The 25448-nt window shown below is 49.1% G+C and overlaps 1 protein-coding gene across 2 annotated transcripts in view; it reads right to left on the bottom strand.

Annotated features, from left to right (window-relative positions):
* Positions 1–25448, bottom strand: part of STX8 (syntaxin 8) — a 102477-nt gene that overhangs the window by 2013 nt on the left and 75016 nt on the right. The window lies entirely within an intron of this gene.

Here is a 25448-nt window from a genome sequence, read left to right as displayed (position 1 = left end):
CACGGCCCCTCGGGCAGCGGCGCTGCGCTTCCCCCGGGGCCGAGCTACCTTTCAGTTACTAGGCTGGTGTGCCGGTATCTGCTCGGCGCTGTCCCCCGCCAGAGCTGTGGGAATATGTTAGGGCTCCAAGAGCGGAAAAAATGTCCCTTCGCTTGGTCCGCTAACAGATGACTATTACTCAACCACTTACAATATTTACAAGTCCAGCTCATGGCAATTAAAAAAGGATGTATTAAAATAAACTCCTCTTTCCAAGCTGGAAAAGGATATTAGACATTGCTTTTTGTAAATAGTGTCATGTTTTCTGTGCAGAAACTGTTTCTGTGCCAGGGGTCCGTGATTTTTTTCCAGTGCAGCGGAGTTGCCACCACCAGAACTCCTCCTCTTCTGCCCAGCTGAACGCGGCTGTTATCTGCCCGGGGAGGGCAGCGAGCAGGGCACAGCCGCAGCGGGGCTGGCGGGGACAGCCCATGGGTCGGACGGGACCACGTCCTCCTGCTGCACGGCTCACCGCAGCTACGGCCCTTAGGGACATCGCGCTTGTACGCAGGTGATGCTACAGCACGGGCTGCAGCTGGACAAAACTGTGCATTAATCGCATTTAACAGGGAACGGGCTCCTAAAAACGTTTGGCTGTTGCTGCTGCTTTCTGCCCCCGCCTACCAGCGTGATCCACGCGTGCAGGAACCAGCTGGGTGCTGGACCACGAGCGGGTGACTCGCTCCCACCCCCTGGCAGGGCTGCGACGCCGGCATTTAGCTCCGGCTTAGCCCACCCACCACCTCCAACTCAGCCATCAGCACAAACTGCTGAATTAACACGGTGCAAACACGATCTCTACTTTTACTGCACTTCTAGTCTCTGAGCTTTTACATCTTCGGGTACGTTTTGAGGTACTCAGCGAGGTTGGAAGCAAACAGCCTGCTTGAATAAGGAAGAAGCAAGATCTGATTAAGCTTCTGCGTTCACATGCTCTGTTATGTTTTGCACTGGAGGGAAAAGTTTTAGAGGGTGCAAATCCTTAGCGCAGTTCCAGTGTAACAGAGTTTATGGACTTCAGCAATTAAGAGACAACCGAGATCGGTTTCTTGGAAAACACTCTATAGGTGTGAATTAGTAATGATACGAGGTAGGGTTAATGGGGCATAATTATTCTTTGACAACTCCCAAGAAAAACTCCACATAAACGAGAATTATTACACGGCAGGAACCAGGGAAGGTGGGGGACTAATAAAGTCTGGCTAATGGGCAGGGGCAGAATGAATAGGAAACTCGAGAGAATGGGTAGGGCAACAACAGCAGGACAGCAAAATGAAAGAAACTTCATTTTTTTCCTGGAAAGAGACTGGTATTAAAAACCTGGAGCCACTTTTCTGTTTCCAAAAGCAGTGGTCAAGTATTTATTCCCCATATGAGAGACGGAGAAGCAGAGATGGCACGTGTCAGCGCAGCATAAATCAGAAATCAGCCAGCATTAAAGGCTTATCTGATCCTCACAATATGCACAAAAAGAATAGGACAACGTAAATTGGCAATAGCATACACATTTCAAAGTACCTCTTGCATGATAGAGACCAGATGTTACGCACATTGTATTTTTTCCTATACTACAGAATAACAGATTAGAAGGATCTGAGGCTTTAAACTTGGGTGTTTCACAGCGCGCAACATGCTTTCCTACCCAAAACCGCAGATAGGACCTGACAGCAATTATGCACTCTGGATTCCCTGCCTGCTTTGCCTTTCTTTGCTCAAGTCCCATGAAACACAAATAGTCCCCTCGACAAGAGCTCCTCAAAGGAAAGTTCACGAATCAAAGCCACCAACAAAGCCAACGGGAGCTGGAGAGCAGCGGCAGCAAGAACCAGATCCCCGCACAAAGGAGAAGCGAGCAGCGACAGAAACACGCTGGAAATGCGCTGCAGGGGAAGGTGAGGAGCGACGGCAGGAGCCTGGGCGCAGTCAGGGCCACGGGCTGGGGCGGCTTGGAGGAAGCTCTCAAAGCTCCGCGTGCCGCAGAGCTCGAGGCCGTGCCGTTGTTTCAGCGTAGAGGAGCGGCCCAGGAATGCAGGACGCCTCCGCAGGCTACGCCGAACTCCCCTTCCCCTGCCCTTTCCCTGCTGCCCCCACAGCTGAGCGCCCGAGGCCCTTCCCGCAGTGCCGCAGGGGTTTGGGCACCCAGGGGGTGATTTTCCAGCCCCAGCTCGTGCTGGGTGTCCCAGGGGTTAACGATGGGCGCAGATGCAGTCAATGGCCCAGGACCGTGCCGCTGGGCCCCGGCTGGGCAGGGGGAACGTCAGGGTGCTGAAGTCCCCGCTGGAAACAGGACCACACTTACAGCCCGGGCCCTGTGGTGTGCTGCCGGCTGTCCTCAGGGACCACAAACACCGCTCCGGCAGACGACAGCCCAGTAAGTCATTTCACTTCCTCCCCTCCTCCCAACCCTGCCTGCCCCACAGCCGCGGGGGCGCAGAGCACGTCCCTGCCTCTGGAGCCGGGCACCCACGGGGTGCAGGGCACAAGGGGCACCCCGGGGCACCCCGACGGGCTGGGGAGCAGCAGCAGGACAGGGAAGAGCTAACGGTGCCGCCACCGTGCCTGTAACCCCACAGGGCGCTACATGAGCCTGTTTGCCCTCACCAACTGCTGCGAACCACGCACAGCTCCGATGGACCCATTTCCTCGGAGAACAGCGGATGCCCACCGCCAGCCGGCAGCCGGCCGTTGTGCTTGCATTAACCCCCGAGCACCTCCAGCCCCTCCCGCTGCCCCTTCAGACGGAGGCCGCTGAGCCTGACCGACCTGCAGGTTCGTTAGGGCGTTTCTAATTCCCCCTGCTAACGACGGCTGGAGCCCGGCAGAAATTTCTGCCCAGGAGCACCGACGAGGAGAGGAGCCCTCGCAGCACCCATACAAAGCAGCCAATTGTTGCCTGTCAGCTCGGCGCTCATGCCAGCTTTGTGACAAGGCAATATTTACTGTGAAATATCCACTTATTGTGCTGAATATAACTCCTGGGAATCTGAGCGTGTTTAGGATCTGGCAGGGATTCAAGTGCCTTTGCAAAGGCAGGCAGGAACTTTGTCATAAATACATCTTGTTTTGACAACTCCCTCTTGAATATGTGTCAAAAGATTTCTGGGCTGCCTCTATCAGACTATCGATGTACCATTAACGCCGCGGCGCGCTGCCCCGTTGGATGCGTTGTGTTCCTACCAGCCGTGCTGCGTTACAGCGGCCCCCAGGGAAGCTCTGCAGCGGCGACGGTCACCGCGAACGGGGCTGAGGCTTCGCTTCCATAAACCCGCGCTGTTCTGCGGGGCGCGGGGATCACACCTGCCACGTACGGACGAGGAGGGTGCAGGCAGGTGCCGTGGGGCCATCAGAGGTCTCTAGGGGTCCCCAGCCCCGCTCTGCTGGTCCCCAGCCCAAGGAAGGCAGCAGCGGGCACAAGGCACCGGCATCACGATGCTGGCGTGGTGCTGCCGCGGGTACCAGCCCAGCTGGGCTGACGGTGGGAACAGGCAACGTGGAACCAGGCAGGCGCTAGGGAGCAGGTCCTGAATGTTTGAAGAAATGCTGGGAGAGTTTGTGACAGCAAGTGCAGAGCCAGTTTGCCTGTGATAGCTTGGACTCAATGAGCAAGGAAATCTCTTCCAGTGCCTGCTGCTATAATCAGTGCAGCGAGCATCGGATGGTCCTTATAAATAGAAGTAAATACGAGCATATGCTAAGGGATGATTTCTCCTTTCCGCGGGGGTCTGTAGCCAGGGTTTCTCTTTCAAGTCCAAACCAGAGCGCTCTGGCAGCAAGGCATTTCTCCTCCCCCCAGCCAGGGAGCAGGAAGAGTCACCTGGACAAGGACCTGGCCAACGCGACCCCTGCCTTTGTCACCCCCAAATCCCCCAGGACACCCTGAGATTCGGTGAGCAGCCGTGCTTTCAGCGAGCTGGACGGGTCCGTGGGCTCGGTGCTCCTCCTGGATATTGGGCACGTTCAGAAAGCGAACGCAAGCACGCCTTGGCTGGTTTCTGGATGGTGAAATAAATACCGATTTCAGCCCATTAAAAAACATTCTAAAGTATGTGTGTGCGTCCAAGTCAAGTGCCCTGACTTCAAAAGCTGAAAGGTTACATCCAGGTCTGGTTCAACAAAGTTTAGCTCGCAGCTGGCAAACCCCAGCAAAAAATGAGGCGCGCCTGTAGCAGATCTCCCCATGCTCCCTGCCTGCAGAAGGAAAAAGGGGAAAAAAGAAGAGGGGAAAGCCACCCCGAGCCAGCTGTCTGCCCGTGGACGACTTTAGAGCATCCCCTAAGACCCGCTCCTTCGCCTGCTGGTGACTGTCTGTGGGAATGGGATTTTGCTTGGGATTTTCCACATCATTTCCGTTGATTTGGGTGCAGTGTCATTCTCAGTAACGCTAAGCTCAGCGGTGGTGTCTTTTATAGATTCTAAAGAAAATAATAAATAGCATGCTATGACTTTAAAGAGCCTGGTATAGCATTACATTATCTGGAAAAAGCTGCCTGCTTTATGCCAAGAAAGTTATATTCCCACCGAACTGTCTATGCAGAAGTTTATGAATAAGTCTTCTTTTATAAGTGACACGGAGCGCTAACTTATAAACACATAATAGTTGTTTTATAGGGTAGGAGAGAAGCGGGGAGAAGATGGAGTTTCAACAAGAGGCTGCAGAGGCAGGGCTGCTTTCTTTTTTTCTCTTTTTTTTTTTTTAATGTCACGGTTTAAAAAAAAAAAAAACTTTATCTGCTTTTTCAGTAAGTTCATTTTAAGCTCGTGTTGCCAGATATATGGCAGAAACCCTGCCCAAATCTGTTCGAAACCTTGATTTTCAAGGCAACAGAGAACCAACTTGGAAGGCTGACGCAGAACCCGATGCGCATACCTAAAGCACTAGTTTAACATGGCAAGCGCCCGAAGAAATCCATCTTGCTGTCCTTTATGTTCCCTAAAAAAAGCCAAACACTTTCTCCCCCAAAAGCTATAAAAATCTTTCCTTCTAACGTTTTCCTCGTCTAAAGCGAGACGGGGTATTCAATTTGTATTGCATTAAGAACCACTTTAGCATAAATCCCACACTATTAAGCTGGCTTGTATGTAAATACACTCCCCGATTCCTACACCTGCACCATTGAAACCCCCTCTCTGGAGGCCTGTTCTTTATTACTTCTGTGACAGCCAAACTTTTTCTTGGGCGATACACGTCTGTGCAAAGCGCTGCACTCGCACGTTATCCTACGCCCCCGTCCACCCAAAGGAACCTGGCCCTTATTGCTTTTGACCTCCCTTTTCAACCGGTCTGACTTGAGAAATTTAACACTACAATTGTACCTCTCAACTCTGACATCGAAATCATTGGCAATTCTCAAACAAATCAAGACCAGGCTCTGAGAACAGTTATTAAAGGCTCCAAACGCCCATGTGTTTCATTGGGTCTACGGGAAAAAAAAAAAGACACTTCTCAAAAAAGCCGAGCTCTTTGGAAACAACAACTATTGCATTATTAATTCCTTATTTGGAAGATAGACAGACCTAGGTCATTCCTATGGAGGAGGAAAAAACTCAAGTTATTCCCCGTTTGGAGCTGTTTGTGCAACAACAGGTTAAGCTGAAGGAACGAGCTATCGGAATCAGACGCATAGGCTTTGCTTCTATGCGTTAACTCCTCAGGCCACTTTAGTTCACATAGGAAAAAAGCCTGCATTTTTGTGCTTTTTGCCACGTCAGGTTGGAGCTGTGCTTCTCTCGCGGCACGCAGACGGGTTTGTTATTGTTACTGCGAGCCTTTGATCAGGGCCCGACCATACCTTACGTTACTGACAGCAATACCTGCTGGCAAACAACGCGTGGATAAACAACAGCGAGATAAAAAGCACAATTGGGAAACAAATGTCAAATGTAGTCCCAGAAGCAACACGACGTGAGTTTAAATCCAAAACGTTTATTGCTTCAGTGATCAAATAATCCCTGGAGTTCAGGTCCCAAACCACATGCACAGCCCCACTGAATGAAAGGAAGTGAGATAAGTGTTTCTCTTAATCCATTATTGTTATACCTCAATTTGCTTCTTTTTTTAATCTATTTTTCAAATTACAAATGCATGCCAGATAGTATATTGAACTAGTTCCAAGTGCAATTGCAATGAAATCCCATATTCTTTCAAGAAAACGATATATTTTGTAAAATCCCAACCTTAAATGAACTGCAATAGTTGGAGGAATAGCTCGAATGGATGCACTCGCAGCCTCCCGCCACTGCTCATGTCTCCAGCAAGGCCAGTACTCGGGCTGTGCTAACGAAATCCACTTTTGGCAGCAGTTAGGCGGCTTTGATCCAAGGGTTTAATATGCCACATAAATATAAATTTGACGGCACACCTCTAAGTCTACTTAAGATACACAATTTATTAACCTCTTGCGTTAATCTGAGAACCAGACAAAAGAAGGGCAGTGGGAATAGAGGAAGGTTTCCTGAAGGAGTTAAGAAATACAGGGACATTTTACCTTCCGAGACACGAGAACTGAAGCTCAGAGAGAGGTAAGACATTTGTTTGGATTTGAAGACAAGTCAAGAGCACGGCAAGAACTGTAATAATCTGCAATTTCCAGGGAAAATTGCTGGAAAGGAAACACTGAGCTAAATTTGTATCTGCTTTTAAACCCAAATGTTAGTTCACACAGGACAACCTGAAACAGTTCAAGGTACATTTGATATAGAACTGCTGAACCAGAGAGCACTGAAACAGTTTATACACTTGCCTCCGTAACACCTTTCTGCAAACCGTTCTAAAGATTTGGTAATAAAAATATTTACTGGACTCATCGCTGCATAAAGAGCAAATGGAAATTCACCACGAGGGAAAAGCTTTTGCGAGTTACACGCCTTCCCCCCAACCCGCCACTGCCCGTACCCTTCGCACTCGCTGCCGTAGCAAAGAAAAGATCAGATGTATTTAACCAGCAATAGTGACTACGCAGCGATTTCTCTCTGAGTTGGTTAACGGTGCTGAATGCAGAGGGAATGACAGGCCCCCAGAGCACAGGCTGTCTTCTGGGGGAAACGAGCGCAGGGCCTCGCGCCCATGCCCAGCCAACGCGGACAATTAAGACCAGCGGTCTCCCCACCAGCCTCCCATTTGGCGTTTTCCCACACAGCGCCTATTTCACCTCCAGTCACACCTGGCAGCCCCTGCTCACCCCTGCCTGATGCCTTTTGCTAGGGGAAGCATCGGATGCAAGCATTCGGCTCCGTGCAGATCACCCAGATCCCAGCGAGGAAGAAAACTGGAAACATGCTCATGTTTTTTCCTTTTGTTCCTGCTCGAGTGACTTCACAGACTTTCCTTGCTTGTCCCCACACTGCTATTATCAAACTATTTCCAACCCCAAAGGTCATCGGCAGACATGGTTACTGCATTTTTTTGCACGTGGCTTATTTTTCTTCCTTTTTTTTAAAATTAAATAAGCACACACGCTTTCCAATTTTCCCTTCTCCAGACTCTCTAGCATCCTTTCCCTTACATAAGCAACGCCAAGAAACAAGATCAGTCAAGCCCTGTGCTGCGTTTCTGGACAACTGTGTTACAACTTGGAACAGCACTTGTGAAAGTTTGAAAAACCCCAGCGTGCACTAAGTTTTCCCAGAAGAAAGGAAACAAAACAAGCCCAAGCACGACCACAAAGGTTCTACAAATCCCTGTGTTTCAGACCAGGTTCACCCAAGTGAGCCCGACCAAGCCGCAGGTGTCACCTGAACTCCTGCCTTTTGGCATACGCTGTGCAAAAGTCAGCGGGGAAGGGTGAGAAAGCACGGATTTAAGTGGAACATCCCCTTCTCCAGGTTCACCAGAAGTCACTCTCCCCCTGCCACTGAGGGCAGAGAGGAACAGAAGCAGCTTTTGGCACGGACCCCAGCTTCGCGAACCGTGGAGGTGCGAACAGCCGGCGCTGCGGTGCGGCCAGGTCAGGCTTTCCAGGCAGGAAGGCAAGGACCCACCGAAACCCAAAGGCTACCTGCCATCGGGTGGCCCTTCGGCAGCACGGGTTTCAGAGGTTTCGACCAGCTGCCTCGCATTCGAGGCTTAGAAAGCCCTGGAGATTTACCAACCTGCGAGGCCAGCGGGGCCGAGATGAGTTAAATCCTGGAGACGCGGCACTCGCCGCCTCCTGCGGTGCCCTCATGGCTTGCGCTCCTGCTCGCATCCCCGCGGCCGTGCGCCTTCTCCATTGCAGCTCCCAGCCGGCGAGGGGCCGCAGCCCAGCTGGCAGGCTCGGGGGGCTTTTCCTGAAAGGAATTCTGCCAGGCAGCCGCCCACCCCGCAGCCGCTACCTGGAGCAAGCGGGACGGCAGGAGACATGACAGATGATCCCAGCGGGGGGCTCTTGTTCCCCCACTACTTTCTCCAGTAAAAACAAATGGAAAAAAAAAATAAATAAAATGAAAGGACTGCTCTGCTGGCCTGGCACAGAAGGGGACATCTGCCCGTGTCCATCTGCCATCATCCTGACACCCCGGGCTTTGTTTTTGGTAGGGTCACTTTTCCAGCATTATAGCTCCCTGAACCGGCTCACCAGGACACCGGTGCCAGGACAAGGAAAAAGATGGGAACGTGGGGAGAGGGAGCAGGTAACCTCCAGATCTGCTTAGACGCATCAGTAAATCACCCCATTAGGCTCTGAAATCACTTGAGAATGTATTATCTTTTGCCTCTTCCTTTGTTTTTCACTCAAACAAATGCTGGGACTACCCACTCACCAGTGAGATGGATATATTACAGTGCCAGAATGCTTCTGAAATGTTTAATGCACCAACAACTAGAACTACACGTGAAAAAAAAAACAACAAACAAACAGTAAAATAAAAAAAAATCACGGCTCAGGTCAGTTAAATGAGTGGAATAAGCTGCAGAAACAAAACTGCAGTTTTACGGGTCTATCCGAACCTGCAAGAGGAACTTTACTAGTAAGACGTTGACCAAGGATAATAAGTCATAGCACACAAAAAGATCATATACTGTTCATACCAAGTCATTTAAGGTCAGCTTAAGTGTTCTTGAAGTCTGGTCCATGTGTCTTTTATTTAAAAGAGTGCCCTACTTGCACAGGAATTGTAAGAACTTTTGAAAATGGGATGCTGGCTCCTAAGTCACTTGGATACTTAACTGCGTGGTCAGAAGGGTTGAGATTTACATACAAATTGCAAAGCTTCTAAATGGCTTCCTCAGAGCAAAAAACGGGGGTGGAAACGAGAGAATATTTAATGATTAGTTCCTTATGGGTCCGGCATTCTTGAAGCATATTTCTTGCAGTCCCTGGAACACTCCTGCATTCTTGATTGCAAAATGGCAATAAGTGATTTCCTTTAAAAGCCTTGTCTTTTATTGGAATACTAAAAATACCCCACTAGCCCCACTCCACTCCACTCTCTCTCTTTCCTGGACAGGCACCATCAACCCTGATGTATTCTATTTTGAAGACGGCAATAAACATTTCAGCATGGTCTGTTCAATCCCACTTCATAATAGATCTTGCATTTCCAGTGGAGCCCCTACTAGCACCATAAATCATCTTTACACAGACTTAAGTACGAGAAACTACAGCTCAAAGGCAGCATGGATTTTTTTCTGTTAAAAAAAATGAAAATGGGTACAAAACAGTCAAAAATGAAATGACTGACAGCTTTAAACATGAACCTACTGAGATGACCCTACAACACAGGGCTGTTGCAATGGTTAACAAACCTGCACCGTGCAGCTCCGCTCCAGTCAATTCATTTGATGTAAACCTACCTGCAAAAATGATGTTTTGGGGGGTGAAGTTCAGAAAAAATTCTCTCCACATCCATTACATCTGAACAAATACAGGTTTTCAAATCTGGGATACTCTGGCTGTTGCTTATTTAAAAAGCCACAGATGAAGATTAATTACATACTATGTCTGAACTGGTTACACACATCTAACGCTCCTTTTTTTCCTTCTATATTGACTTAAAGTCTGAACTGCTTCACTCGTAATGTCTCTCTCCATCTGCTACAGACCCTGGAGAAGAGCTCAAACAGATAATTTCAGGTACATGACAAGATGACTACTGCATAAGCCACCGTTTTATCGTTAATGTTCTTGGCTGAGGCAAGGAGCTTCTCCAGTAAAAGCGGTTGTGCAATGGCGTTCAAGAAGTGAGACCAACTAAGTGCAGGATGTAACCAGCCGTCCTAAGTCTTCAACATCAAAGTCTGTATGTAGTCAAGAGCCAGAAGAGACATAATTCAGAATGCTAACGCAGGCTCCACACACAATTCAGCGGTGGATGATGAAAAGGGCTTCCTGAGTGTCAGTCTGCCCTCTGGGAGGTTTGGCTGGGCAAGGTTATCGAGCAGCTCCCACGCCAGCCCAGCAGTGTCAGTCCTCATCAGCCCCAGCACGAGGACTTCTTTCCACGTTACGGGACTCTGCTGGGAAACCTGACCTCGCCAAACAGTCTTGGTCACATCGTAACTCTGCTACAGCAACTGCCCTCGGCTCACTCCACAAACTACGCGCAGCACAGTAGCTGCAGACCAGTGCCCTGTGGATTGGAACGAATACATGCTGTAGCTGTCACCTGAACACAAGTCTAATTAAGGTAGAAAATGCTTATCTTTCAACTTTTGGAGTCTCAGAGGGAAATAAACCAGTTTTTATAGCAAACTAGTTTTTGATCATACTTGTGGCTGGACAGTCTCACTACCTGCTTGCTGCTGTCACATGGATGGTAAGCTCTCTGCTCCGCACGATACAGTTAGCAACAGGTTTGCTTAGCATCAGCTTCTCCTTCTTGGATAAATCTGACTTCACTGAGCCCTTCCCCATCTGCAGTGTCACAAACATGAGAGTCTGCATAAAGAAACCACACCTATTTTCTTTTCTGTTGACACATTTCATGAATTTGAGCTGGGTGAATCTAGTTCTCCATCAGCAAGATCTGGTAACCATAGCAAGGAGATGCTCTTCTGACGCCAAAGAGAAGAAAACGAGTCATAAATCATACAACCATCACGTTGAAAGGGACCAGGGGTTTCCAGCACAACCCCATTGCTCAAAGCAGGGTCAGCACCAGGCTCAGACCGGGCTGCTCAGGGCTCTGTCAATTTGAGGCCTGAAAACCTCCGAGGACGCACCACTGCTCACGGAGCACACGCTGGATTCTCTCTGGATGATGCCAAACCAGATGTGCTCATTTTTGCAAACAGGCTGTGCTACTCAAAAAATTACTCACCGAACCACTAAAACTGCTTCAGGAAGAACGGCACAGTAGAGACAATGCAAAAAGGTAGTGCTGAAATGCATCCCAAATGCAATGCTGAGAAAAAAAGCCCCAAACCCTTGACATCTTTCAGTCTGGCGCTTTCAACTTTTAAGAAAATTCTTAGATGAGACTGCATTATTTTAAAGTCAATAGCAATTTGGAAAAATAAAGTGTTTCGCCCTAGTTTCTGCAGAAGTGAATCAGCCCGCATGTAAAATTTTTGAAACAGATATAGCTGTTTTTTGTTGAGGAAAGTGTTTCAACAATTCAAAGAACAAGCCTTCTTTTAGAAACTTGCTCAACCTTTGGCAATCCAGCTTAATCACCATACAAAACTGCAGAAACCAGTAACCAAATACGTCTTATTAATACAATTTACAGCTGCTAACAACTATAAGAACTTTCTAAAAATGCCAAGAGAAATAGGCCGGGAGAAACAATCCCTCACAAACAACGGAGCCAATAAATACAGGACTGTGATAAGAAATTAGATTTGACTTGCATAATCACTTCTAAAAGTTTTTGGTAAATGAAGTCTGAAGAGCAGAAGGCTGATAAAATAACATAGTTCAGTAGCAATGAGAAAGTTTCATGCCGATGAAGTAGGGAATTCAATCCTTGCTGAATTCTTGAAATCATTTAGATGTTAACAGAAGTTCCTTCTCCAAAAAAAGAAGGAAAGGCATCTCTTAAAGCCCACACACACAGATCCTTGACTGCTATATGCTAGTGTACGATATAAAACTATTTTGGTTTTGGAAGACTGCATTGTCTCCTGTGTCAGGACGGCTATTTTTTAAATTTAATATTTTAATTTCTGTCGTGGGCAGAGCCAAATCTGTACAGTCTATCTAAGTGCAGGACAAAAGGTTCTCTCATGTTTTGAAAAAAAAAAATTTAAAGAGAAAAAAAAAAAGAAAAAAGGGGGAAAACCACAATATCATTTCATCTCAGTACCTTCCTAAAACTTGAGAAGTTTATAAACTCTTAGCTCCAGTTCTCCTCCTTTGCCTTCCCCACATGACAACTATAAGCTGCCACAGCAGCTGCACAGTAAATGTCTTCAAAGGAAATACGAAATAATTGCTCTCAGAACAACGGACAGAGGGAAAAAACCGTCGGGGTGATGTGAGCAATGCAGGGCTGACACAGCCGTGCCCGGTGCAGCGGGTGCCAGGGCAGCCTGGCGGAGGTTTTTGCTCATGGCAGAGACAGGCAGCAAAACCAGAAGAGAACCTGCACAAGGCACAACGGTTTTATTCTCGTGTATCTTGCGCCATTTGCTTCTGTTGGAGAATGTTTCTCTTTTCAAGCTCTTTAAGGTATTGCTAGGTACACGTGGGGTTTGACGCAGAGAAAAAATGAAGAAAAATAGGTCTGCGTGAGGAACGTACGCCTGTTATCAAACAATCAACAAGGATAAATATACTCCAGAGCAAAAAGTTGCCTGATTTACTAAACTTTTTTTTTTTTCCTTAAGACTAATCCTCTAAATCTACAGAGTTGATTCCCCTCACACTTCTAGGGGGGAGAAAAAATCCACACTGCAAAGAGGCACATAAATAACTGGGATCATTTGTCTGAACCCTGCTGCCGCCCCGACAGAGGGACACTCCATATGCTTTTGCAATAGCACTGTTTTGATAGTATTACCAGGAGTGTCCCTTATTAATCATGTTGCCACTAAAATTCTCTCTGGAGTATTTGCTGATTCTATACTTTTCCAAACTGTTTCACTTTCCTCTCAATTTATGAAAAGCTCACTGAAGATGACCACATCGAAACCTGGCCTCTGCTACTAAAAACTGGGGGTAAAAAGGGGAATATAAAAAATAAAAAAAAAATCACCTTTAACCATGAATTTTCTTCCATTTACTCCTTTCCAAAGAAGAAATTCCCCCACCCCCAACATGCCAGTTTTAGCTTTTGCTGCATTTCTGTGAAATTGTTGTGAAGCCTCAGATATTGCGAGTTAAGGTATCATTAACATTCAAGAAACACTTCCCTGGATGTTACTATTTGAGCCAGGATCATTGGAAGAAATTTGGTATTGGCTCAGTCCTTCAACCTGCTGAAATCAATGAGCTTATTTGAGCCTGTAAAGTGTTCTTAAAGGCACGCTTAAGTGCTCTGCTGGATGAAGAACAAAGAACTTGGCACCCCGCGGACCCGAACCCTGCTGAGGTGCGAGGCATTTCCAAACATTTCTAATTAACTAAAAGAATCCACAATTAAGAAAGTCGCAGTCGCTCGGTTGACAGAATAAAGGCAGCGTTCTGCAAAGCATCCCGTGTTCCCCGCTGCAGCGGCATTCACCCTGGTACGAAACCGGGTAAGGGCGAGAAGAAAGAGGCCTCGAAAGGGCCTTTGGCACGGGTCATGGCCTAGCAGGGCCCAGGCGTCCTCTGGCACGGGTCAGCCACAGCCAGGCCTCGCGATGCCGCTGCTTCGAGACCAGGAGGGCTGACGGGGGCCCGGCACAGCGGTCTGCCACCAGCCCAGCCGGCCGGGCTCCACAGAAGGGGCCGCGCGCTGCCAGCATCCCGGCCGGCCCGCTGGTACCACGGGGCCGCCGGCTCCACGGGGAAGCTCCGCTCGCTGCGAGCGTCTGCCGTCCCCGGCTGCTGGCGCCAGGTAGAGGAGGTGGGCCTGGAAGGCCCCACAGCTGCCTCTGCAGGGCAGAGGGAAGCGTGAGCTCGCAGAGCTGCAGGCTGAGGAAGCGAGGCCCACGGCTCTGCACCGGTCAACCAGGACGATCGCTGGTCTGAAGGCCCCGCGCTCTGCGCTGCTCCGAGGACTCTCCTTTCTGCAAAACTTAAACTTAAACCAAGTGGTACAATCCTTCAAAAATTACGCTTTTAAGCCGGCTATATCTATCCGAATCAGAAAACAAACAGGCCTTCCAATGCATTTTTATAAAGGCACACCTCAGACTGCACCACGGGTTTCTTTCTTCTTTTCAGCCAGAGTTGGGAAACTCAAGCTAGCTCAGTGCTAAGTGAGGGGTGAACATCGACATCTACCCTGAGCTTTGCCGCAGCCCAGGGTTTGAGGACAGAGCGTGGCTTGAGGAAACCGATGCTGACACAAAAAGCACTTGCTGCTCTGTGTCAGCAGCAGTGTGCACGCTCCTGTGCCCGGAGGTGTGAGGTTGTCTGATGGCCTCACCTCCCAGCTGAAGAGAAAACCTACACCTTGACTCCTGTGTAGGGCCGCCTGGTACAGCCACGCATGGGTACTCCTAAAATAAGAGATTTTTTTTTTTAATTATTATTTTTAAGATTTCATCAAACCCTGCCTCAATCACTCAGAAAGTTTCGGGCTGCACACACCGTGCTGTACTAGAAATAAGGCTGTCTGCAGATGGTTAATGTAATGCGTATTAGGTGCAAACCACTGGGGCTGCGGTAAGATGCTTGGCAGCATTTGATCTCGAGCAAGGCACAGAACACGACGGTAATTTAAATAAAGCCTGTACAGTTTATCCAGAGCTTCCTATCCCTTCGTTCCCATCACATTCTCTCTTTCTCTCTTCTCCATTCTCGCTGTGAGCTCGCAAAAGCTGAGCACATGCCGTGGAGCCTATCTTGAACCAGGAATTTTACTCACCATGTATGGCTTTAGGAGGAGGCAAATTAAAAACAGAAATGAAGGGCTGCTTATCGTTTCATTTTTTAGCGCAATAAAGTTTTGGTGTGAAGTGACCCTAATAAAATTTATGACAGAATATCCTTAGTTTCTTTCTTTTCAAATGAAGGCTTGGATGCAGCAATCAGTTTGCTTGCTAGCAATCATATTTATTTATTTATTTATGTTGTTCACTCGGGTTTTAAGGACTTTGAGAGGAGATTTTAAGAATGATCAACTGCCAAGAAACATCTCCCATTTAGCTGCCTTGGTCATAAGTCAGTAGCTGACATTAGCACAGCAGATTCTATCTGCAAATCCAATAATCCTAGAACTACCAAACATAATTTTCCCCCGAGATTACTTTTGGTGGGGAAGAACATCCTTTGCGAGGCAAAACATTTTTTTAGCATTTTAGCTATCAAAACACATGGCGCAGCTATAGTACTCCCCATAAAATCCATTTTTCAGCTCCCTTCCTCGCTCAGCTTGCCAGTGAACATGGGAAACCATTAACTCAAGCTGCTACAATTAACTCCCAGCATCTTCTTCAAAGTCTCAGACAATCCCGAGCTACTTGTCATGCAAACAACCTGTGAGATTCATTCTCCTTGCAAGGCAAAAGGAGGGGTAAATTACTGAGTTAAGTAGATTACTGGGGAAGGAGTCACACTCAGCAGCCTTATGAGATGATTATACCCTGGGAAATTCATACGCCAAATCCCCAGGCCCTGATAGCGCACATTCATTACCAGTTTCAGGATAAACCGCAATCAAGAACCTTCTTGGCAGCATGAAATATTCCTTTTCCAATGAACTTTCATTTAGCTACCCAAAAAGAACATCATGTTTAAAATTTTACATAAAAATATCTCACAGCAGCATTTAGCAATTTAGCACTGACTTCATTTTTTTTCCTTTTTTTTCCTCTCAGAGATGGGCCAGCATTTTGGAAGCAATGATGCTACCAGTACCACCATCAACATAAATGCTAAAAAAGTAACGTTCTTGCTCCGTGGGTGTGTGTGCACGCAGTACTGCCAGCAACAGAATCCAGGGACTTCAGAGGGGTGTTTGCAAATAAGACAGAGAGCAGCAGTTATCTGTCATGTGCGTTTAATAAATCCAGCCTGACAGAGCAGCTTTTTCAATCCAAAAGAGGAAAAAAAAAAAAAAAAAAGCTTTGCGGCAAGAAAGCCAGCTGCTCTAAGAGCAATGGGAAACAGCCCGTGCGATACACAGGAAGCTGCAGGAATGAGTTAAGGTTACAAGTTCCCCAATTAGTGTCCATTTGCCCCCAGGGTGGATGGGTGATGCCTGTGACCTCTGTACTTCACCGAGAGTACTTGGCCTAAAGTTAGGGAAGTTCGGTGCCCACAGTGCTGGATAAAGGGGCATCCAGCATTTTTTCCCCCACTGATGGCTTTTTGCGACGAGCACTGCTGGTAGTGGCAGGTTCAGGGAGAGGCTGCTCCACAGATGTTCCAGACTTTGCTTTATAACACACTTCATTTTCTTTTTAAAAGACTTCTATACAGTATTATTCAGCAACCCTCCATTATCTAAAGAATTACGAATTCCCTATTTTCTTGATCTATATAAAGCAAAGGGCGTAACCCCATCAAGCTCGAGAAGGTGAGAGTTTGCAGCGAGTTCTCCCTCCCACCTGGGGTATTTTTACCAAAGGCATGTCTTTAAAAATAGCTCTCAGAGAAAGTCTCTTATGCAAGAAGTTAGGCAGTTCAGGACTGCTGAACTGCAGTCTAGTTCGATCCAAGGAAACTCCACCATAAGAGACTATTTCATGCCCTGCTATCTCAGAGAAGGCAGATATAAATGGGAAAAAACAACACAGGGAAGTAGATGATCAACCTGATGAAGAGGGCTCACCTCAGAAAGCTGCGAGAGGTGCAGTGGCTGTAAGCAAGGGAAGCACACGGATCTAACAGCAGTGCTGTGGCACCTGGGAACCACCTCAAAGAACACTGGGTTTGCCAAACCACCAGACGAGACCTACTCCATCGCTGCAGTGGGCAGCTCAAGTCATCTCGGCACGGTGGGGAGCCCACGAGTGGCCTCTGCGAAGCAGGGAAGCTCTCGAGAGCATCAGCCACGGCCACGCATCTGTGGGTAAAGGCCAGCTGGTAACGCAGCATTCACCACCCCCTGGGAAGAACAGAGGCATCACCCTGCTGCGAAGCAATTCCCAGCTCATCTGACCAAAGCACGGCAAACTCTGCATCGCGTCCCCAAATCCTGCGGCTTAGCTCCGGCTCCTCCGGCACCTCAGTAAGGTGCAGCACCGAGCTGGTCCGAGCAGGCTGGCAGTGCCGGTGCTCCCGGCAGGCACAGGGGAGCCGCGGCTGGACCCAGCCGAGCCACGGTGGGGATAGCAGCAGCACCCTGCTCCAGAGAGCGTGGGTACATTAAGGAGCTACTGAGACAGGTCGGCTCCTGCAGCATGGAGCCTGGCAGCAAAGGAGAGCGATTCCCTGCAGTGACCATGACACCATTACTCCCAGTTCCTCCCTTCATCCCTCGTGGCCGCAAGGTTTTTTTTAGCTCTCACCTTCCAAGAACCTTGCCAGAAGAGCACAAACCCTACAGGGAAAGCACAGCCGGCCACGTGAGCCCACAAAGATGGGAAGCCTGCCTAGAAATAACACATTTCCTGCCTTCCTGACACCCCATTTCTTTCTCAACTAATGCTGAATGAAGGCTTTAAAAGGAGAAGGGGGTCCTCCCCACTATCTCAGAATGACGGAGCCAACTTGGTGTCTCAGGTGAGCTAGACCACCGCTAAAACCAGCCACTGAGCAGAACTGAGCCAAAACTACCCCTTACCTCACGCTCGGTCCTCCTACAAACCTTGCCAAATTAAGCAAGGAAGCAGACGACTGGAGCTTGTACGTTGTAAAACTTGTTCAGTCATAACCCATAAAAATACCTGAGTGCCCACCTACGGACATGTGCCTCTGTCATAAACAGCCGAATGCCTCCTTTCTGGGTGCTGCCACATCAGCCAAGCTGCAACCTGCAGACACGCTCAGTTTATAAAGCCATTTCACATCTAGATGCTCCCCGGTTCCAAACTCTCTGATAACAAAGCATTCTTCTTTTGCCTTAATTATCAGGACAAAAGATGACCACCAAAATGCTGTCAGCACTCCTTGACCTTCTCACTCACAGATTAGCAAAGGAAAATCATGTTCTGCTAGACTCTTCCTTCCTTAGGAGATGATCTCTAGCACTTGGTTCCTCTGGTAATCAAAAATAAAGAATGCATCCTTCAAAAGGAAGCAAGCCAACCTGACTTCCCAGCTGGAAAACCTGTGTTCCAAGCAGTCACCAGTCACCAGAATCCAACTTTCCTTTTCTCATCAAGGCTCATACAGCACAAACCAAAGCAATCGCCTCTCCTGCAAGACTCCCAATTCCCCATCTCCCCATTTATTTCAAGCAAACTTGAAGGACCAACAGCACGACTCTCCTCCTGCAACAGCAGCTCAGAGGACACGGTCCAGGCTGGAGCAAATCCAGGCGCACAGAAGTCTCGGTGGGAGCATCCCAGCACAGGAACAGCTTTTCATCAGTGGGCGAGGCTGGCTGATCTAAACCCAAGATATTCCTTTGCGAGGAAGTTTCTCTCGTAGACCGCTGACCGCTAATATGCATGCACAAATATGCTGCGAATGCCTAAATGCAAGCACAGGAGAACAACTTGTTCTGCATCCATCTACACAACTGCATCCAGCTGCCCAAGTGAAGAGCACTTTGAGGTACCACAGGTGATGGTAAACAAACGAATTCTGTTCTCATTCTGTTAGGAAGGGGAACAGAGGACATGGCAAAATAGCCATGTGCAGAGCGGAAATATTAATAATGCTGTTATTACCAAAGTAAACAGTAGAGCAGAAATAGTAACGCTGGGAAAGAGGTGCAGAAATTAAGAGAGATTAAAGAACAAAGTGTGTGGCCCATGAAACAATAACTGCAACCAAGAATAATGCTGCATGATGGAGATGTACAGAAGAGTAAATAGACTTCTCAATAAAGTAAGGCGAAATGCTTTCAGCATTTAATAAATTCACTGAAAAAAACATTTCCAGTCACACCAAAACTATTTACAAATCGAGGTCAAATTCATCAAATAGTTCCAGGGCAAGAAAGAAAAATAGAATGAGGTTTGTAAAATGCAACAGGGGAGGGACAGAGAAGTAACCACCATGTCCCTCTTGCACAATGTTTCAGATGCTAAAGGAATTCATCCAGGCGTCAGAGAAGATGGGTTCAATTACTGCGTGGGGCTTTTCTAAGCCCAAATCTACCTGCTATTGGGGGAATATCCTAAACCACAGGCAGTAGTGTGTAACGTGAGGCAGGTCTCCCTCCGTTCCCCCTGCAAAACATTACCCTGTTGTGCCAAAAACGGGCAGGAGAGGCAGAGCAGGAGGGATTCCACTGCCGGAGCAGGATGTTGGTCTCTGGAGCAGCTGACATTTAGTCATTAGGAGTCAAACCCAAAAAAAGAGCGTTTCACCTCGTATCTGCAAGCAGAAGCACGCAGGTTGGAGGGAAGACACGTGTGCTCCAACGCCCCGATGCGAAGGGGAGAAGTGGGCGTGAAGTCCTGCACGTGTTGGGCAAGAGCCTGAAGGGAGGTCTCGTGCAGGAGCCCGCGGTCGCGGGGACGTGGGAAGCTGGGGCTGGGCACGCAGGCAGCCGCCAAGTCTGAAAATCCACGTCCCCGCCCCAGCGCACACCCGAACCTCGCGCTCTGGCAGCGACCGGAGATCAACTTTAATTAAACATTTATCCAGCTCCCACGCTACTGCAGTGTCTTGTCAAAACACTCCCCCCCCCCCGATAAAGTCGTTCTGAAAACACAAAGATCACCCAAAAATGCAGAATTCACAAGAAGCACTCAAATACTCTCATCTTGAGAAATTTGAAATGTTTCTGTTTACAATGCCGTGCTCCCCCTAAAAGCATGCCCTGAATTATTCGCTATGAATCATTTGGCACTGCTAGTGTTTCTGTGGAAGGCCTGAACACAGGGCTTTTTTCCCCTCACTTTTGAGTCTTTAACTCCGTATCGAGGTGGGAAATTAATATTTTTGCATTTTATTTAAACGCCAGAATAACTGTTGCTGTTCCTTTAGCAGGAATGAGTCACTTTGGCTCTAAAAAGGTGCTTTTCCAAAACTTTTTAGCAGTACTGTCGCCTTGCTAACGCTCTAGAGCTAAATACAAAGCGCTGTCTGCTGGGATCCCCAAAGACATTATAAACACTGCAGTAGTAAAAAAAACCAGCCCTGCAGGAGCTGGAAGTCTTACAGCGCTAACACAATCACCGAGCTCAGGGAGAAGCAGTACAGCCAGGAATCTCTTCGGTTCTGGAGAGTTTATACTTTCCAGATTCCTTGAGCCGGATAGTTCTTGCTGATTTGGGAGAATTATGCAAACATGCATATAAAGGGATTACGCTAAAAAATCGAACCCTCGTGCTATGGCATTGTGTTGCATAAAATCCTCATGCAGGGGGCTTTTCTCATGGGCTACCAGAAGCAAGTGACGAAGCGCTACATGTCCCAGCATAACTGCAAACTCCCTCCCGCCTGCCTGCGCTGGAGCACAGGTGAGGGGGGCAAGAGGGAGCAGTTATCACCTCCACGCAGGGAACCTTTTCACATTATCTACATCGCTTCTGAATTCTAGCCACAACTCTAGAATTGCTCAGCGGAGGAATTAAAACAAGTTTATAACAGTTACTGATACGTGAACATTATCCCCATTCTACTCTGCCTAATAAACCACCCCCAAATTACAGCTGGCAAGTCCTCACCCCCAGCGCCTGCCAAGCCCTGACAGCCTGCGCTGGGTGCTCTCCAGCGCGTGTAAAACGTTCCTTAGGCTCAACATCCATCACAACTACTGTCTGGGCTCTACATCTCCAGGCAGCCTGCTTGTTTCCTCCCTCTCCCATCCTGACTTGGTACCAAGGCTTCTCCTGGATTAACGTGCAGTCTTCCACCAAAGCCACAGAGCACCACGATGAAGATGAAGTGTTTTGGCTTGGATCCGGAGACACGAGGCTCCTCCAGCTGCATCCCCAAGGCCACCTTCAGCTGCTGTGCTGCAGGGAAGCACTCGGCCCCCAGGCTGGGACCAAAGACCACGTCACATCTTTGTGAGCTGCTGGCTAGGGAGCCTCTAGCCCCAGTTAGCCCCGAGGCCTGGAGGCACACCTCGAGCTGGAGAGGAAGAAACGCCTCACTAAACACTTGCCAAGCCCCACAGAAGCGCAAAGACGATAAAAAACCCTTAATTTTAGTTCTGCAATTTCTGCCCCAAGTAAGCTTATTTTGCTCCTCACATTTGAACCTCAGTGGTTGGACTCGGAAGGTCTGGAGGCCCCAGTCTGAGTCCAGCCTGCTCACAGCTCCTCTCCGTGCCTGCACTGAAATCTCTCTGCCAGCCAAAAGGAAATCACACCAGTGCTGCCCATTGCCACCAAGAGGTAGGAAAAACAGCAAATAATACCGAAGGGCTGTGGAGTTTATTTGCAACCACTCCGGGCAAGCAGGATGCTGATGGAAACACCAGGCCTGGTCTCAGCACCACAGACTTTAAAACAAGCCCACCACTTCGGCGAGGTCGGATACTTTGGGGCGATTTTGAAGGCCATTGCAGTTACCTGCCTCTCCAGCCTTTCCTCTAGCAGCTCATCAGCCAGGCACAGCCCAGGAAATTTCAAAGCCAATACTCCTCCCTGCGTAAATACAAACCCAGGCACCGGCTATTTGAGAAGCGGCGTTTGCCCTTTTTGGCTTCACCTCTGGCCCTCCGTTAAGGCTGAGGCCACCTCACAGAACCCTTCCTAGCCCAGTTTTCCATCCACCGGCGCGGGCAGGCCGGTTAGCCCGGCCTTTCTAGGGCCTGCTGGCACAACGGCTCCGTCCGGCCGCGGGGACGCGCGGCACGAACAAGGGGCGGCCTCCGGCAGCGCCCAGCCCGCGCTTGCCGCTGGCTCCAGTTTGGCAACACGGCACAAAGCGGTGCGCACGCACGCACCGGCCCGGCCGGGCCCTATTCACGGGGGGCCGCAGCTTCACACGTAACGGGCCTCCGAGAGACAAAGCCCGCCAGTTTCTTAATTAAGTCTGAGTGAAAGACAGCCTAAAAGCATCCCCACTTACATCTCCGGAGTACCTTCAGTCTGGACTTCAAACGCCCCCAGCGCAGTGCCCGCCAAATCAAGGCCCTAATAGCCGGTTGACAATTTTTCTCTTGTAAGTACAGAATGCCGTGCCTTCAGCCCGGCCTCTTCAGCCTCCTCTCATCCTCCCTGCAATGTTAGACATGTCTCTGGCTCACAGAGGCGGGAACAAAGGGACTTCTTGTGTGTCAGAAGCCCTCCAGAGGGTCTGCGTTTCAGTCCACCCTTCTCCAAAGCAGGGCAGTGTCTGGAGAGCTCTTTAGCAGTTTTCGTCTCATTAACATTTCCATGAGGGATCAAAGAATATATTAAAAATATCTAAGTACAATTCCTGCTATGGAACGGGAATATATATATAAAAAACCCAGCTCGGCTGCCTTTCCCTGATCCATTGCATTATTACTAGATAATTGTCTCTTCGTGAGCCCAGCTTTTATTTCCACTGCACCGCCTTTCTGTAAATCCTGTGAAAGTCTCCACAAATACGTCCCACCAAAGCCCCGCTCCCCCAGCCTTTTTCCACCTTCGGGGCTGGGTTGCGATATGTTCCCTGCAAACAGAACCCGATTATTCCCTGGCAGTAAGTCACCGGGAGCAGGAATTGCTTTAATTTTGGCCCCTTTAGCAGCTGCTCGGGGTGGGCTGGGAGATGGCCGCGCTAACGAAGCTGGGATGAATACTAAAGAAGCACCGAGGCATCGCGGCCTGCGCGGGGGGTGCTGGGCAGCACTTTCTCCTTGCAAGAAGCAAACTGGGGAGCTTCACGTGTCAAAAAGGAGCTTTTTTCTCCCCGTGTATATATGCATTCCCAAACCCCGCCAGCACATGAATCGCCGTGCACCGGAGCAGCGTGTAAAGACTCCACCTTTCGGGGTGCAGGCGGTGAGGATGCCACCTCCCCGCCGCACCAGAGCCGCTGCGATTCCTCGCTGTCTCATTAGAAATGCCCAGCAACATCCAGCAGACAAAGCCACTGCAAACAAAGTGCATGGAGAAGGGGGAAGGGGAGAGAAGAGGATTTTTTTTTTTTTTTTTAAAGAAAGGAGTGCAGAGGAATTCTTCATTCACTGATCTGCAGAATACATTAATATCCTGAACTGTTGGCACAGCCTCCCGTGCTCGGGGGACCAACAATGCGAGCAATGACTCCGAGTCTGGGATCTTCAAATAAACCACCCCTGCTGTCATGGCCACCGGGAAAGAGAATAACAGCGATATTAGCTGACCTTCATTTTGTTGTTTCTCCAGACCTGACTGCTAGACCTCTGTTTGCCTGTTACTAGGATTTCTTGGCTGAAAAATGTAAGCATTTCCTAGACGATACAAGAGGCAGTTTATTAGGTAAATAAACCAGGCCCTAAGCAGTCGCTTCTGCTTGATAATGAGGAGGGAAGGAAAGGAACAGACCTCCCTGCACCACCTAAAATAACCCCAATCAATGCTCTATAACTAACACCGCATGCGTATTTTTAAACAGACAGTTAATGAACAAGAGAAGGTCATTTTAGCCTAGCCAACTTGTGAGCAAAACCATTTGCTCGGAAAACTATAGGCCATAAAAATCACAGCAGGCACTGTCTGCATCATATAAAACTGTCCATCTATGGAAGCAGAAAGAAGTTTAAAATAAGCATATTCTTTCAGGCTCCTTACAAAAGAAAGCATCAAGGGGAAAATGTTTACAGAGCAGCCTTCCACGAAGGGCTGTGAAGAAGAACGCAAAGGGCGCTGATGTGGGACACCTCGCTCCGCTCCTTCCCTAGCTCATCTCCAGGGACCCGAGTGATAAATGCAGTTTAATTATTAGGCAGTTAATTGCCAGGGGATGACAAGTAAGGCCGTTTTACAAGCATGTCCTGCAAAAGGCTACTGCAGTAAATCGAAGGCCAGTTTTACATTTCCCAACACGTCTCGGAGATAAATGTAATAAGCAGGCACTTTCAGAAAGCATGGCTCGGAAAATGAAGTTTCCACTGAATCAGAGCTGGTGGCACCGTTTTCCTTGCCAAAAAGGCCATGATTTGGTACTTTTCTTTACATAGATAACTATAACACAGCAGCTACTGCGCGTTACGACCCAAGTGGGGATGCAGCGCAAGATGACCGTAATGCATTAAAATCCCACGAGGCGCACAGCCTCACACCTGCAACTGATCTGCAAGTCGCAGCACTCACCGGGATTCCACAGCAAAGGCAAAGCACAGGCCAGCCATCCTGTGCCCCACAAATCCCTTCTCTCCTTCCGCCCCCAAAGCAAGAAGCTGCTCCGGGTGCAGCCGGGCTGGTGAGCAGCGCACTGAGTCCCGCCTGGCTAACTGCAGGTCTGTGCCCAGGGCGCCGCGCCTGCCGCCGACGTGCAGCTCTGCAGAGAAACGAGCTGTCTGTGCCCCGAGGAGCGACACCAAACCGGCCCCTGCACTGGTGTCACCGCGAAGGTTTGGGAACCGGTGCAAACCCTAGCTCCAGCACCGTTACAGCAGCATCAACGTGCCGCATCCAACGCTTCATAACGGTTTAAGCAGCACGGTGCTCAGCTAAGGATGCAAAACCCACCTGAAGCCCAGGGCAAACAGACAGCCAGCCCACACTGGGCTCTGTGCACCCACACTGAAGCTGCCCTAAAGGCTACGTTCACTGGAGCTGCAACCTCACCTTCCAGCCTCGCCAGAGCGAGCTCAAGTCACGTTCTGCAATCTGCAAAAGCTACATTTGATTCTTGTGTTATACTGAGGCTAGTGTATTAAGCTCGTGCCTTAGAAGCATGCTTCATAGGCTTGTGAGTTTGGGGACGCGAATTAGGCTGCAATTGCATGTCCCACTACAGGGAATGTGGCAAAGCGTCTCCCAGAGGCAGCACGCACCCCTGGAGCAGCTGGTGTCAGCAAGTCCAACCAGCTCACCCTTACCAGACGTGAAATCGCCTCTTTCTCCTGCTGCACAGTCGCCTGCCAGCTTGGATCAGTCAAACGGCTCCCCTCGAGCCCTACCAGGAGGTCTGGCGTCCTTTCAGACTGCACCTAACCCCACTGGGAGGCTGGTACCGAAGGGGACGGTCCCATGTAACCCCCTGCTATACTGTGACATCACAAGCAGCTCCCAGGGACGCAGCGGAGCCCTGTCCCTGTCCCAGCCCTGTCCCTATGATGCCAGCAGCAGCACCCCGTGCCGTGGCGGTGCCCATCCATAAAACACCTTTGCTGAAGCCTGTCTCACGCTGATGCCACCGAAATCCTCGGTGGGGCTCTTGGCAGCCCTGTCCCGCAGTCCCAGCGCCACAGAGCTCAGCTGCTCGCAGCGG

This window comes from Anser brachyrhynchus (genome assembly GCF_964034855.1).
Source record: "Anser brachyrhynchus genome assembly, chromosome: 18".
In the NCBI taxonomy this organism is placed as follows: domain Eukaryota; kingdom Metazoa; phylum Chordata; class Aves; order Anseriformes; family Anatidae; genus Anser; species Anser brachyrhynchus.
This window is presented reverse-complemented; position numbering and strand designations above follow the sequence as displayed.